The following is a 13,143-nucleotide window of genomic DNA, read 5'->3' on the forward strand; positions in this document are numbered from 1 at the left end:
AGAAATTCTCCCTATATATATTGCATTGAACTAACTAATTTATTGCCTCTAAGGGTTTCTGTAGTTGGGGCAGTATGAATTAGCTTTAATTTTCTGTCATATAAATTGTTCTGCTCTTCTCCCCGGGGCTTGTCCTGTCTTTTGTGTCCTCTGCAAAGTGGGGCCCCAGGATTGAGGTTTCACCACACACACTGCTTCTCGTGTCTCTGCCCTCACTGTTCTGTTTGCTCACTGACATTTGTGTGGGGATCTTTTTGGAGGGTTTAGTATCAGCTGTACTCCTCTCTAATATCCAGATGTGGCTTGTGCTCCACTCTCTCTCTCTCTTTCTCCAGGCTGAATAGTTTGTTCCTCGCTTCTACGCTTCTCTCCATGTATTATTTTTCTACAACTCTTTGCATATACCCTGAGGCTCCACCCACAGATGCTGTTTCTCTGCTATTGTAGCAGATTAACGCACTTGTCACCGCAGATTATACCGTCAAACAGCCATTTTTTAGCAGCGGGAGTCTGACACAGCAGTGAATGAAAAAACTGCAGCGTCGTCATCTCTTCTAGAAATCAATAACGTGTGATCACCAGAGGAGAACGCCGCTGCAGCAGCGTGGTGACACTTGAGTTCCGCAGCAGCCAGATGAGGAAATCTAGATTCAGCTCCACTTACATTCTAAAACCAAAGCAGTCTAAATCCAATTTAAGTTTTAAAAGTGTCTGACAATTGTGAACAAGAGTTATTTAACAAGAATTTAAATAAGGTCAAGAACCTTTCTCATACTCGGGTGTTTCTTCAACCATAGGCATGTTTGGCCTTGTAGACTTACTAATTAAGTAAATATTACTAAATAAACTCTCTTAAAGCACAGTTTTCACTGTTTGTCTACAAATGATGTCCAGCAGTGTATAAATATGCATAACAGAAGAATTGTATTTTTATTTCATTTTTTTCTGAAAATATAGTAATGAAAATATATGGTCTTTAATATCATTTGGTAGTGGAAATTATATGACATTTTGAACATTTTTAAATGGAATTAAGCTCTTTTGTCTTGCCGAGACATATCTCACATCCTTTAATAATAATAATAATAATTAAAAACTCACAAAAATATTTATTATTTTTAAAAGTAATAATATGATAATATGACCACAGTAATCCAAAATGGGAAGCAAGAAAGAAAGAATTAAAAAATAACAGTAACACTTTAGGATAGGGAACACTTATTCAGTATTAACTACGCCTTTTCCCTCAATAAATTCCTAATTTGCTGCTTATTAATAGTTAGTGCGGTAGTTGTTAAGTTTAGGTATTGGGTAGGATTAGGGATGTAGAATAAGGTCATGTAGAATAAGGCATTAATATGTGCTTAATTAGCGCTAATAACTGGCTAATATTCTCGTAATATGCATGCTAATAAGCAACTAGTTAAGACACCCTAAAATAAAGTGTTACCAAAATAATAATTCAAACGTGCTATAAAAACAGTAAAGCTGTTATAATATAAAGTAATACATTTTTTATTTTAAGATAGAAGGTCTGGCATAAGCAAAAAATAAAAATACAAAAAATAAATAGATTAAGTTTATAAGATATACTAACTAAATATATAAAATTAAATATATAAGATATAAAAGATTAAGGCATAGAAAAAGTTTCCATAACAGTTTTAATGTGACCTTCATAAATATATTTTGTAAAAATGTGGTGTACAGAAGGAGGTTTCATCTAGGAAGGGACGGGGTCCAGATATGTGCACCCCTCCCGGCCGACTTATTAAGATCTTATATTGCTATTGTTCCATTTAACTATATTTTCCTGCTATCTTCTCTTTATCTGTTCTTTAATAATTGAAGTTAGAGACTGACTGCATAGATATCTCTTTCTATTTCATTCTAGGGCTGACACATGCTCCCAAACGAGAGTTCACATTCAATCATTTGGAAGAAATTACAAATTACTATTGTCTATTCCGTATTTTCTGCCCATTCCACCTGCTGCTGGTTTGGAAGGACTGTGAGTCAGAGCACAGTGTACTTTGATGTTAGCTGTCTGTCTGTACCTCCAGTTCTCAATCAAAGGTCTGTGTCTGTCAGCAGAGGTCCGGCTCAGCCCAACCCTGCAGAATATGCTGTGAATTAGTCAAATCTCCTTTTGAAAAACCTTGACCGTTATCACATGACTCAATTTCACAGTAGTGAAGGCTGCTGACGTACGTAATTACCATTCTGGGGATTAGCCATGCGTTTGCACTTGAACAATGTTGACCTGCGTTCACACACACACAAATGTGTCAGAACAAAAGTCAAGAATACGGACAAAAGAAAGGACTTTCAAAGTGGCTGATGAATGCTCATCTAAGTTGTTCTGACCGAGTGTGTGATCTTGTGAAGTTGGGCATTTCAATGACACTGTTAAAAAATGGCTTTTCAGAGTTGTAAAAAACAAAGACAGAGCTGGGTAGATTACTTACAAATTGTTGTCCGTTACTGATTCCAAATTACATTAAGAAAATTGTTGTAATCAATTACATTACACATTTTAAGTAATATAATAAGACTACTTTACTTTTAGATTCCTTTGGACCTCTATCGTTTATCACATTGATTTAAATAGGATAATCTTGTAACAAGGAGCAAACTGCAAAGAGTAAGAAAACGTATTCCATGCAACTAATTATTAAAATATTTATTTTAAAATCTCAGGGGCACTTCAAGTAAATATATATTTTGTGAAGGAGGTTCAGTTGACAAAAAAGTTTGGGAATGTCTACATTATATGTTGATAAGAAATAACGTGAATTTGTGCATTTTAATGTGTTTGAAAGACAAAAGCCTTCCAAAGACATATAGTAAGGCATGGTTAAATAACCTCTGAGTGATGATAATACCTATAAAAATTAACATGTTCATTGATGCAATGCTGAAACACTTCTTAAACCTAAAGTTATTTTTATAAATAAAGTGGTCAAATGCTGTGTAGCCATATTGACTGAATCTCCACAAAACTGTGGGGTAAATAAAAATGAATACATTTTTAAAAAAATATTTTAAATATATAATATTAAGTTTAACTTGTTTGCTTTTTGTGGCAAGGAAGACATTCACCCTTCCCCCTGCTGCCCAATGTTTACGGAACATGCTGGAACTCTGTGCTTTCTCTGAGAGAATTAAACACTAAATCAATACACCTGCACACAGACATCATTCGGTTTTCAATTACAACGACCTTGTGGATTACTTTCCCCAATGATTCCAGAGGCAAACGCATATATATCACCTGTGAGGCTTTGCTTAGCTTTATATTTAAGTAGCAAATTTTTTTTTCTTCTATTTGGTGTCAAGAGATGGACAATAAAAGCATAGGCTTCAAAACATCAGCCCACTGCTGGCCAGTTCCTGTGAAAGAAATCCATCGACTGCAAAACAGGAAGACAAAAAACCTCCAGATGAAAGTCTTTCCGGAAATCTTTGTGGCGTGTACGGCTGTCAGGGAGGCGAGTGTAGAGTTTTACGTGCTGTTTGTTTCCGAGTGAGAGGGAGGCGTAGGAACAGAGAGCCAACAGCGAGGAGCCTCTTCAGCTGCCAGTGTAAAGAGAGCCTTTGATAACACCGGCACACTCAGAACCAGCTACACTGACTATACTGAGCCACTAGACACACGTGCCGTCACTGAAAGACACACAGTCCTGTCATTCTGTAGATATGGTCCAACATCTTCCCCATAGAGACACTGGTAATACGCTTGAGTGCTGTTCAATGGGCCTGTCCTCATGTGGGCGTCTCGCCTCAGTTTTGAGTTTTATCCTTGTCAATGTTCGTCTTAATCATGGCGAATTCTGACCTCTATCGTGTTTTACAGTCAGCCACGAAAATCTCTTTCCTTCTCATCATGTCACTTTGCAGTTTTGCTCCTTTAGAGTGCTGATTCTCCATATGTGCGTATCTGTCACACGTCTCTCTGGGTGGCACCACAACGCACCACACCCTGCTGATGCAGCAAGATGAACAGAAAGACATGTTTAATGTTCGTTCTCCTTCTCCTGCTGAAAACATATACAAGCAATATCAATTAATTGTTACCAAACCACGCTCTTTCACACACTCTGTGTCACATTTACTCATTCTCCTATACAAGTCTTTTTCTGCACGTTCAGGGAATGTAGCTCTCAGCATAAACATACGAAACCAATTTTACCAACGGATGCAGTTTAGTGCTTAATAGGAGCCTTTCTCTGTGTAAAAAGCTCCTTTCCAATGCTGTATCCAGAGGATTTGTGAATCTTGACCTGTGGGATCCTTGAGTAGTTTTTTTTTTTTCCCAATCAACACTCTAGGTTACACTCATTTAGGACCGTAAATGTAACGTAATGTGGCAATACTAGTTTGGCTGTTCAAAGGTACAGTTGTAAGTTAACCTGGTTCTGGGATTCAATATGGCAGCTCAGAGGAGACGAAAATGAGAGGTTTTGTTTTCATGGATTAGATTGTCAGGCCTTATAAAGAAAGATAAGCTCGGAGCTCCAGTAACATGGGACCAAGCCCTCAAATGTGCTTTTGATGAAGACAAATGGAGGATAGGCTCATTTAACCATCAGCATATAAAATAAGGCTCATTTTCGAGTGCAGTGCGGAGAAACATACATATTCAGTAAGTAACTGATAAATATTCAAAATCGCCTCAAAGTCTGTATGTGATTGGCTCATTATATTGTACAGAGTGCACTATACATATTGTCATCATTCTGGAGAATTATCAAAAAGAGAAAGAAATGCTGGCACTGAAACACTGAGATACAAAGACAGAGAGAGAAAAAAAAACAATTACTGAGGATTGATGCTCTGTAATGTATGAAATCAGTCGTATTGATTTTTCTAAGTCAACCCTGGTTTAGTCTGTTAACAATCTTCAGTGTCAAGAGGCGGAAAATAAGGTTCTGAGCAACAGTTCTTTTTAAACTGCCACAGTCATCTTGACTTTTGAAGTCAACATCATTCTTAAGAATGTTTGTGTTTCTCAAATCATTTGATCAGAGAAATAAACTTTTTCTTTTTGAGTATTTTAGTTGATGAGAACAATTTTTAGATGATTTGAGTTCAAAGTTTAATATACAAAATATAAAAGAGATGTGAGTCTTTAATGACAAATGCAATTAACTATATATTGATGTTAGTTTTGATTGTTTTGCTTGTTATTATTACATTTTGTTTGCGATTTTAGCCCACACCTGGTCTGTGCTGTGGATTGAAGAGCTGTACAATCTGCTGCGCCACTGTGAACGGCATATTTATTTTTTCAATAATATAAACAAGGCTGTGAGGAACAGTAAATGAATTTAGTGCGACAGCAAAATAATTCATATTTTACACAAGGTGTCCATGTATCGCAAAATAGCAGCGGTAACACTTTACTTAAAGCCTTTATGCGGTATAATGAATGTACTGTATAGATGTTATAATGTGCATTGTAATACATTGTATCTTGTCGTAAAATGCATAGCGTAACAATGAATTGATAATGTGTTATAATGTATTAACTGTGATTATAATTATCCATGAGACTGTACAATGCATTATAAGGTGCATTACAAGGCATAATTAATGCATTAAAACTATCTTTATAATGCATTACAAAGGCTTTAAGTAAAGTGTTACCAACATGCCTTTTTAATAACTTTAATACTCTGCACAAAAAAAACAAACAAACAGCATGTCCAATGTTGTCAGATTCACAAGTAAGTTATTTTATGAATCAAAAATGTATATCGGAACCAGTGTAGCAAATGACTCTTATGATCTGATTCAAAAAGACACTCAGTTACAGTTTTTTACTGGGCTGAAGGGTGACAAATGCTTCACATTCTTACTTTCAGAGATGGGCATCTTAAATCACAGAAAATTTCGCATTGTGAAACTACAATCACTGACCGGTTGTTTAATTGTATGTATTCAGTTATAATTGTATGTAACAAATTCTATGTATCATTGAACAGACTGTATATCTATTGCTCATGACAATGTTTTAATTTGTAAAAAAAAAAAAATGTCTATCTTGAAAATGGTCTGTCAGCATCTCTTTACAAAAACAAAACTTGTAGTTTCATCAAATGCAGGCAATTTAACGGTTTGGATTCAGTACTTGCGCAGAATTTCCAATGTGTGTGTGAAATGCCAACAGGGGGTATTTTCATGGCAGTACCCATGAACTAGTCCTCTGCACTGGCACAATGTTTGCTGACTACACTAACTCTCGCGCTGTGGGCCAGATGGCAACACATGTTTGCAGAATACCGCAATCATGTTGCTTGGTCACGGTGACCATGGAGACATGCAGACCACCAGCTGGTAATCAACCAGATGCCCAATCACATCATGGAATAATGGTGAGATGTTGGGAATTTGTGTACGGCTCTGATGATTAAATCTTGTTTGTTTAGCGAGTAGTTTATTGACACAGTTGTTTCTCAGTGTCTCTTTTTTGCAATGCATTAGGAACGTAGTTAGCTATATCCAAACAGTTTGTTTAAATTGGATTTCCTGTGGCCTTTGTCTTGATTAACACGGTCACATAAGGTTTGTGAGGCTCATCCAAGTTCTGCAAGCCATCTCTCAATCCATCATCTCTCCCAACACCTGTTCGTTGTTCCTCCATGTTCATGATAAATCTTTCTGTCTCTCTTGCTCACTGCTGCTCATCCATCCATCTTTGGGTTTCCACTCCCTCGCTCGCGTTCCCCATGCTGGGTCAGGTCTGAGAGGTCTGAGCATGCGGTTGTTAGCTGATGCCCTTTGCAAAGCAGCAGGGTTCTGGCCCATCTGCCCGTTTCGGCTCTTTACCCCGTCTACTGTCAGAAAGCAATGCACTCCAGATGCAACTGCTGTGACTGCTGAGCCCTCTGAGCCAAAATGGCTGCCAAGGCTCGGAGCCCTTGGTGGAAGTTGATTCAGAAAATGATCCAAGACCAGATTACTCTGTGCAAACTCCAAATCTAGAGATACACAAAACTGATCTAGTCCATCAGAGAAGATGGTTTTGTCTTCATTTGTAGGTGGAGCTGTGACAACCTTGGCAGATGCATGAGTTACTACGATTATAAATGATTTTCCTTGTGGTTAGAGATGAAGAGAGACTCAAAAAGTACATATTTTTGTCTCAGCTTTTTGAAAAGCAACCACGATGACATATGATGACAGGATAGCCTGACGTTCACTTGCCAATGTTTTGCTAGCACCTGATGGCTAAATGCCATGTGCATCCACCATTATAAAGCCTGGATCTTAAAAGCACAGCAATTTATGAGGTAGAGCAGGGATTCGAGTGTGTGTGTGTGCTGTATGTGTGTCGCCGTCCAGCGTAAGATTGGAAACGCAGCGGTGTAATTGCTCCATCCACTTGTGTACATGCGAGATGACACATAAGCTCGGATGATTAAAAGATAAGATTTCAAAGACAACTGTTTCGCGCTCAGGCAGCTTTTAACTGAGGTGCCAGTGAACTCATCTGAGCCAAATGTCCTTCCTTTTTACTCTCTCCATTCCAACAAAATCTACTGCCAAGAATAGACATAAAACACCCATCTTATTTACCCGGCTATATTTACATCCTGAAGGCAGGTCCACATTATTACAATGCGCGGTTGATAGTATACAATAAGCAGCACCGTTCCACCTCCTCAAATTGAAAAAGTTTTAAGCCATGCATAAATCTTTGGAAGTCACTTGTAAAACTAAAAGTATTTATAAATCAACTTGTCATTGACCCTTCTACTTCCTCTTTCCACATTTCCATCTACCTCTCCTCACCTCCAGTCTATTGTATATGGAAGCATGTTTTTGCCTCTCAGAATATAATGATAAATCTCACTATTTTGACTTTATTTCTCATAATTGCACCTTTAGATATCGCAATTGTGGTTTTTGTCTCAGAATATGACTCTTAATATTGTCACTTTATATATCTCATAACTGACTTTTTTTATAAATTACTTAATTTTTCATAATTGTGATTATTTCTCGCAAATAGCAACTTTGTAGCTTACCTCACAATCTCAAGTCTTTTCTCAAAATTGTGACTTTATATTCACAATTATGACTTTTTTTACCTCGCAGTATGGATATATTTTGTATATCATGTAATTGTCTTATATCTCACAATTGTGACCATTTTTCATAATTGCGAGTTTGTTTTTCATAATCATGACTTTATTTCTCACAATAGTATCTATGTATGTCACAATTACATCACATTTTTTCTGTAATTGCAACTTTATTTTTCATAACTGTGACTTTACGTCTCACAATAGCGACTCACAAATGAGACAAAAATGCTTCATTCATTCATTCATTCTTTGTATCTTACAGTTGCAAGCTTATTTCATACTGTGATTTTATATCTTACACATATAATTGTGACTGTTTATCTCCTAATATGACTGTGTATTATATGAATAAAACATTTCTGTGAATATATCAAATCAGAAAAGAAATTCAATTTAATTAGAGGAGTAAGAGTGTGGAGTTTTAAGAAAATTATTATATGTGGATGTTTGATATAAAGTAAGCTTCAGTATGTAATATAATATATAATAATATCATTAGAGCATAAAGTGTCCCTTAGAATTAAAGTTGATGAGGACAAAATATTTCATTTCTCTGGAATGACATACACATTTGTATTTTTTTTACTCTGAGGTGGAAACAGGCTTCCATAAATCTTTAATTCCTGCGATGTTAGCTCACCCAATTATTTTTCACATCACACACTCTTACCATAATGACATGTAAAAGTCAATAGAGCTCTCTCCCAACAATCAGTGTGTTCAACCGATATAAAGAGCTCTGATGTAATGAGACAGAGATTTTAATAATTCAGAGTATTTCCCTAGTGGGACACCTGGTTTGTTCGTTTAATTTCATACACCTGACAGTCATTCCACATTAACACTCTAAAATACTGTTGCCTGATTTCTGAGTTAAGCCAGTGCTGACAGCCGTTTAATTTGCCCTGGGAAAGCTCTTGGAGAAACCGTCTATTAATTATAGAAATCAATCAGAGAGCTCTTGGCCAATTGGCCATGCCCAATCCAGACTGATGAGAGGACCGATCGATGGGTCCACAACGCTGCCTCCTTCAGACCCCATGAATCAGCACCTGTTTGAAAGCTGGAATAAAACATTAGGATGTTTTTCGTGAGGAAGACAGAGTGCTGGAATGTACAGAAACAGTGACTAACGGACTGTTCTTTGAACGATTGTGTAAATGGCATAAGGAAGACGAAACTCCCGAGATTTAAGACAAAGCATTTATTATACCAGATGGAAGCCCGTTGGCGGTACAGGAGGTTATCAGTATGGCTGCTTTAGGTTTCACTGCCTCTGAACTGATTTAACTTGTTCCCACGAGGCTCTGCTGTGATGCTCTGCTGCACAAAACCTCTCATTTCTATCAGTTTCCTTCTAGATTACATTAAATGCGAGTCTAACATTTGGCAAATTTTGCTTATCATTGAGAGTTATATAGGTAAACAAATTTAGTTAGCTGTCAATAATGGCACTTTTGCAGTGTGTCCTCTCTGTGCAGGTTATTTGTTCTTGGTTTTTAAATATGTTTATACAAGGAAGGTTTTTTGAAGGCCATTATGCTAAGTCCCATAATGTAGTTCCCCCGTAGTATCCCAGGGTTAAGTGCCTTCCCCAACGCTCCGCCAATGGTCAAACGAAGGGCAGGGACATAAGAACAAGCCCTCTTTTCGAGTTAAGTCAGCATGATGGGAAGCCCTGCAGGGAGTTTGAACCCACAACCTTCTGTTCGCTGCTTTCGGGTTGTTACCCACTGCATTTAACACTTTTTCACATATACTGTACATGCTCACATTCAATTTATTCCAGCACACTCTTCATTTAGATCCCACTGCAAGCAGATAAATGGTTCTCCAAAGTAAACCGGCACTTTTAGTGTCCAAGAAGAGAAAAACATGTCAGAAAAGCCTCACTGTTGCACAAAGCAGTCCTGTTATACAGTCTGAGTGTTCTCAAAGTCTAAAGGAGCTCTCACTTTTATCTCAGCATGTGGAGACTTTCATGGTGATGCCTTTTTAAAGCACTACAGGTGCTGCTAGGCAGGATTGTGGAATTGCAGAAAAGCATCAAATCATGACATATGTAATGGAAAAACGGAAATGCATAATTTGCAGACATTTTCTTAACTTTGTCTGGTTTCTACAGACTTTAAAGTCAGCATGAATTGTCGTCTGCAACCCATTTTACTTCTGTAATCTGACATATAGCTGAATTAAACAGGATGCAAAAAATGTTACAGCCAAATGCAAATTTGCTAAAACCATATAGCTATTTGGCTATTGGTTAACAATATTTAATTCAAAGTAAAATTGTTTGTGTTGGTATATGGCAACATATTGTCTTTCAGTTTTTAACTATACAGAAAAAAACTACAACAAACTGCACTGTTGAAATTAGTAAAAAAAAAACGTTAATTAATTTTTTTTTTTTTTTTAAATACTGATTGTATTCTGTTTTTATAATATACGATTCACGATCATTTATTCATTCATTCAGAACTGTTTTAGTAATAAATAATGTAATTGTTTATAGATGTGTAGGCTAATTGTATTCATTCATGGAAACATTTTTAATTTATGAACAAATGTGCAAAATTAGTGGTAATGATGAATTAGCATTTTTCAAATCAGCATTAAATATTATATAATATAAATACATATATGGTGACATAACATTTTGGTGAATATCTATTCAGAAAATAAATTTAATTTAATTAGAGGAGTAAGTGTGTATAGAAGAAAATTTGTATATTATAAACATAAAGTGTTCCTTAGAATTAAGGATGACTAAGACAAAATATTTTATTTCTCTGGAATAACATACACTAACGATTCATTAACAATAACACAAGATACATACATTAAAAGGTCGGTTTTGATGGATCTCATGAGCCAAGAAAAGTTCTGCTGCCGTACCGGCTATTTCAGTTTGGCTATTTGCCCAGTATCTCACATGCCACCCTTAGCAGGCCCTGAGTGAGCAGGTGTGTGTGTGTGTGTGTGTGTGTGTGTGTGATAACAGAACATGAAGCAGCAGGTATTTAACATGACACTCAAACTGATGGTCATTGCCACCGATTATCCCATCAGGATTGAAAGACACTCATATGATGACAGAGGTGATTTTAGATAACGAGTGTCACTACTGATTATAATCCAGCACTAAAGACCGGTAGCGTGTTCGAGTCAAAGCACTGTCCCTCTCCCAGACCTGTCATTTAGATAATGAGATGAGAGCGGTGGGCGTTGTGAAGTACAACTCCAAGGAAAGGATATTCGCATATTCTTTAACCTTGACTGCAAGCACTGTAATATATTCTGAGGATAGAATGCATTTTTCACTTAAAACAATAACCCGATTCCATGTCATGCATCCTGAATGTCATTCAGTGTAATAATTCACTTTTACACCAAAAGATCTTGGCGCCCTTGATAATGTGACTGATGGGTGTCAGTGTGAGTTTCTATGTTAGGGGTAATTGATTATTTGATCATAAAGGTTTTAGCTAACAGGGATAGTTTAAGCACCACCAAATAACTTAAAGGGACATTACAAATATTGTAGGCCCTATGTTTAAAGTCACCATAAAATAAAAAATGACTAATCTTTTTTTTTTTTTTTGCATATTGCAAATACTGCAGTTTCTTATAAAAAAAACAAACAAAAAAACATGCACATCACACATTTTAGAGTGGCCTTTTATTGTAGCCAGTCTAAGGCACACCTGTGCAATAATCATGCTGTCTAATCAGCATCTTGATATGCCACACCTGTGAGGTGGATGGAGTATCTCGGCAAAGGAGAAGTGCTCACTAACACAGATTTAGACAGATTTGTGAACAATATTTGAGAGAAATAGGCCTTTTGTGTACATAGAAAAAGTCTTAGATCTTTGAGTTCAGCTCATGAAAAATGGGGGCAAAAACAAAAGTGTTGTGTTTATAATTTTGTTCAGTGTATATACAGTAATCACATACATTAACTTTCCCTCCACCTCTTCCATTTGTTAATATTTTTATTCAGCAAGGATTAAATTGACTTAAAGTACCCCTATTATGGATTTTTGAAAATCACCTTTCATTCAGTGTGTAACACAGCTCTAAATGAATGAAAACATCCTGCAAAGTTTTAAATCAGGAAGTGCACCGTGTATAAAGTTAATGCGATTATAATGAGATTTTGGCGATATTGCGATTATGCTTTACCTCATGTAAACGCAATACTTCGATCTAAATAATACGATTAAGCTCATAATCGCAGCAAGCATAATCGTATTAACATAGGTGGCGTACGCCGATTTTAATCGGAATATACAGGCATGTAAACACCTTAATCGCAGTATTGCCGCTCTGACCAAAGTGCGCATGCGCTTGTGACATATATGAATAACGTGACACGCACCTGTAATAATACGGAGATTAGAAACGATGGAGGGGAAGAAAGCATCGCATTCTGAGGAAAACACAACAAGCTGCCAGCAGTCTCTGTGCAACATGATCTCACAGAATTCCGTGTAATGTTCACGGACTTAATTAACCCGAATCTGTGGTGGCATCACGGAATCGCCGAAAATTCCGTGATGGACTCACAGAAAAAATTCCGTGATGGGCTCACAGAAGTGATACCAATGTAAGTCAGTGACAGGCATCAGCCGTGCTCCACGCACGGAAACCAGTGAATCCGTGCATGGACCACGGCTGATGCCTTCTGTGAGCCCATCACGGAATTTTCGGCGATTCCGTGATGCCACCACAGATTCGGGGTTAATTAAATCCGTGAACATTACACGGAATTCTGTGAGATCAGGTTGCTCTGTTCCTTACCCTCATCCAGAAAGGACGAACAGAATGCGACGGCAGCGTATAGGCAAACAAATTCCATCATATTTCTATCATGGCGCCGAAAAAGCGTGGAATACAGCGATACAAAATCATTATGCATTAGACGTAAATAGATTAAAACAGCGACCAGTAACACTGCTCTTTCTGAGTCCATCATTTGTGCTGTCCAGTGGGGTATGTGAATAATGGCAGTGAAAAAATTAACCACAATTCTTGAGATGGTCCTCAC

This window comes from Onychostoma macrolepis, chromosome 16 (genome assembly GCF_012432095.1).
Source record: "Onychostoma macrolepis isolate SWU-2019 chromosome 16, ASM1243209v1, whole genome shotgun sequence".
Taxonomy (NCBI): domain Eukaryota; kingdom Metazoa; phylum Chordata; class Actinopteri; order Cypriniformes; family Cyprinidae; genus Onychostoma; species Onychostoma macrolepis.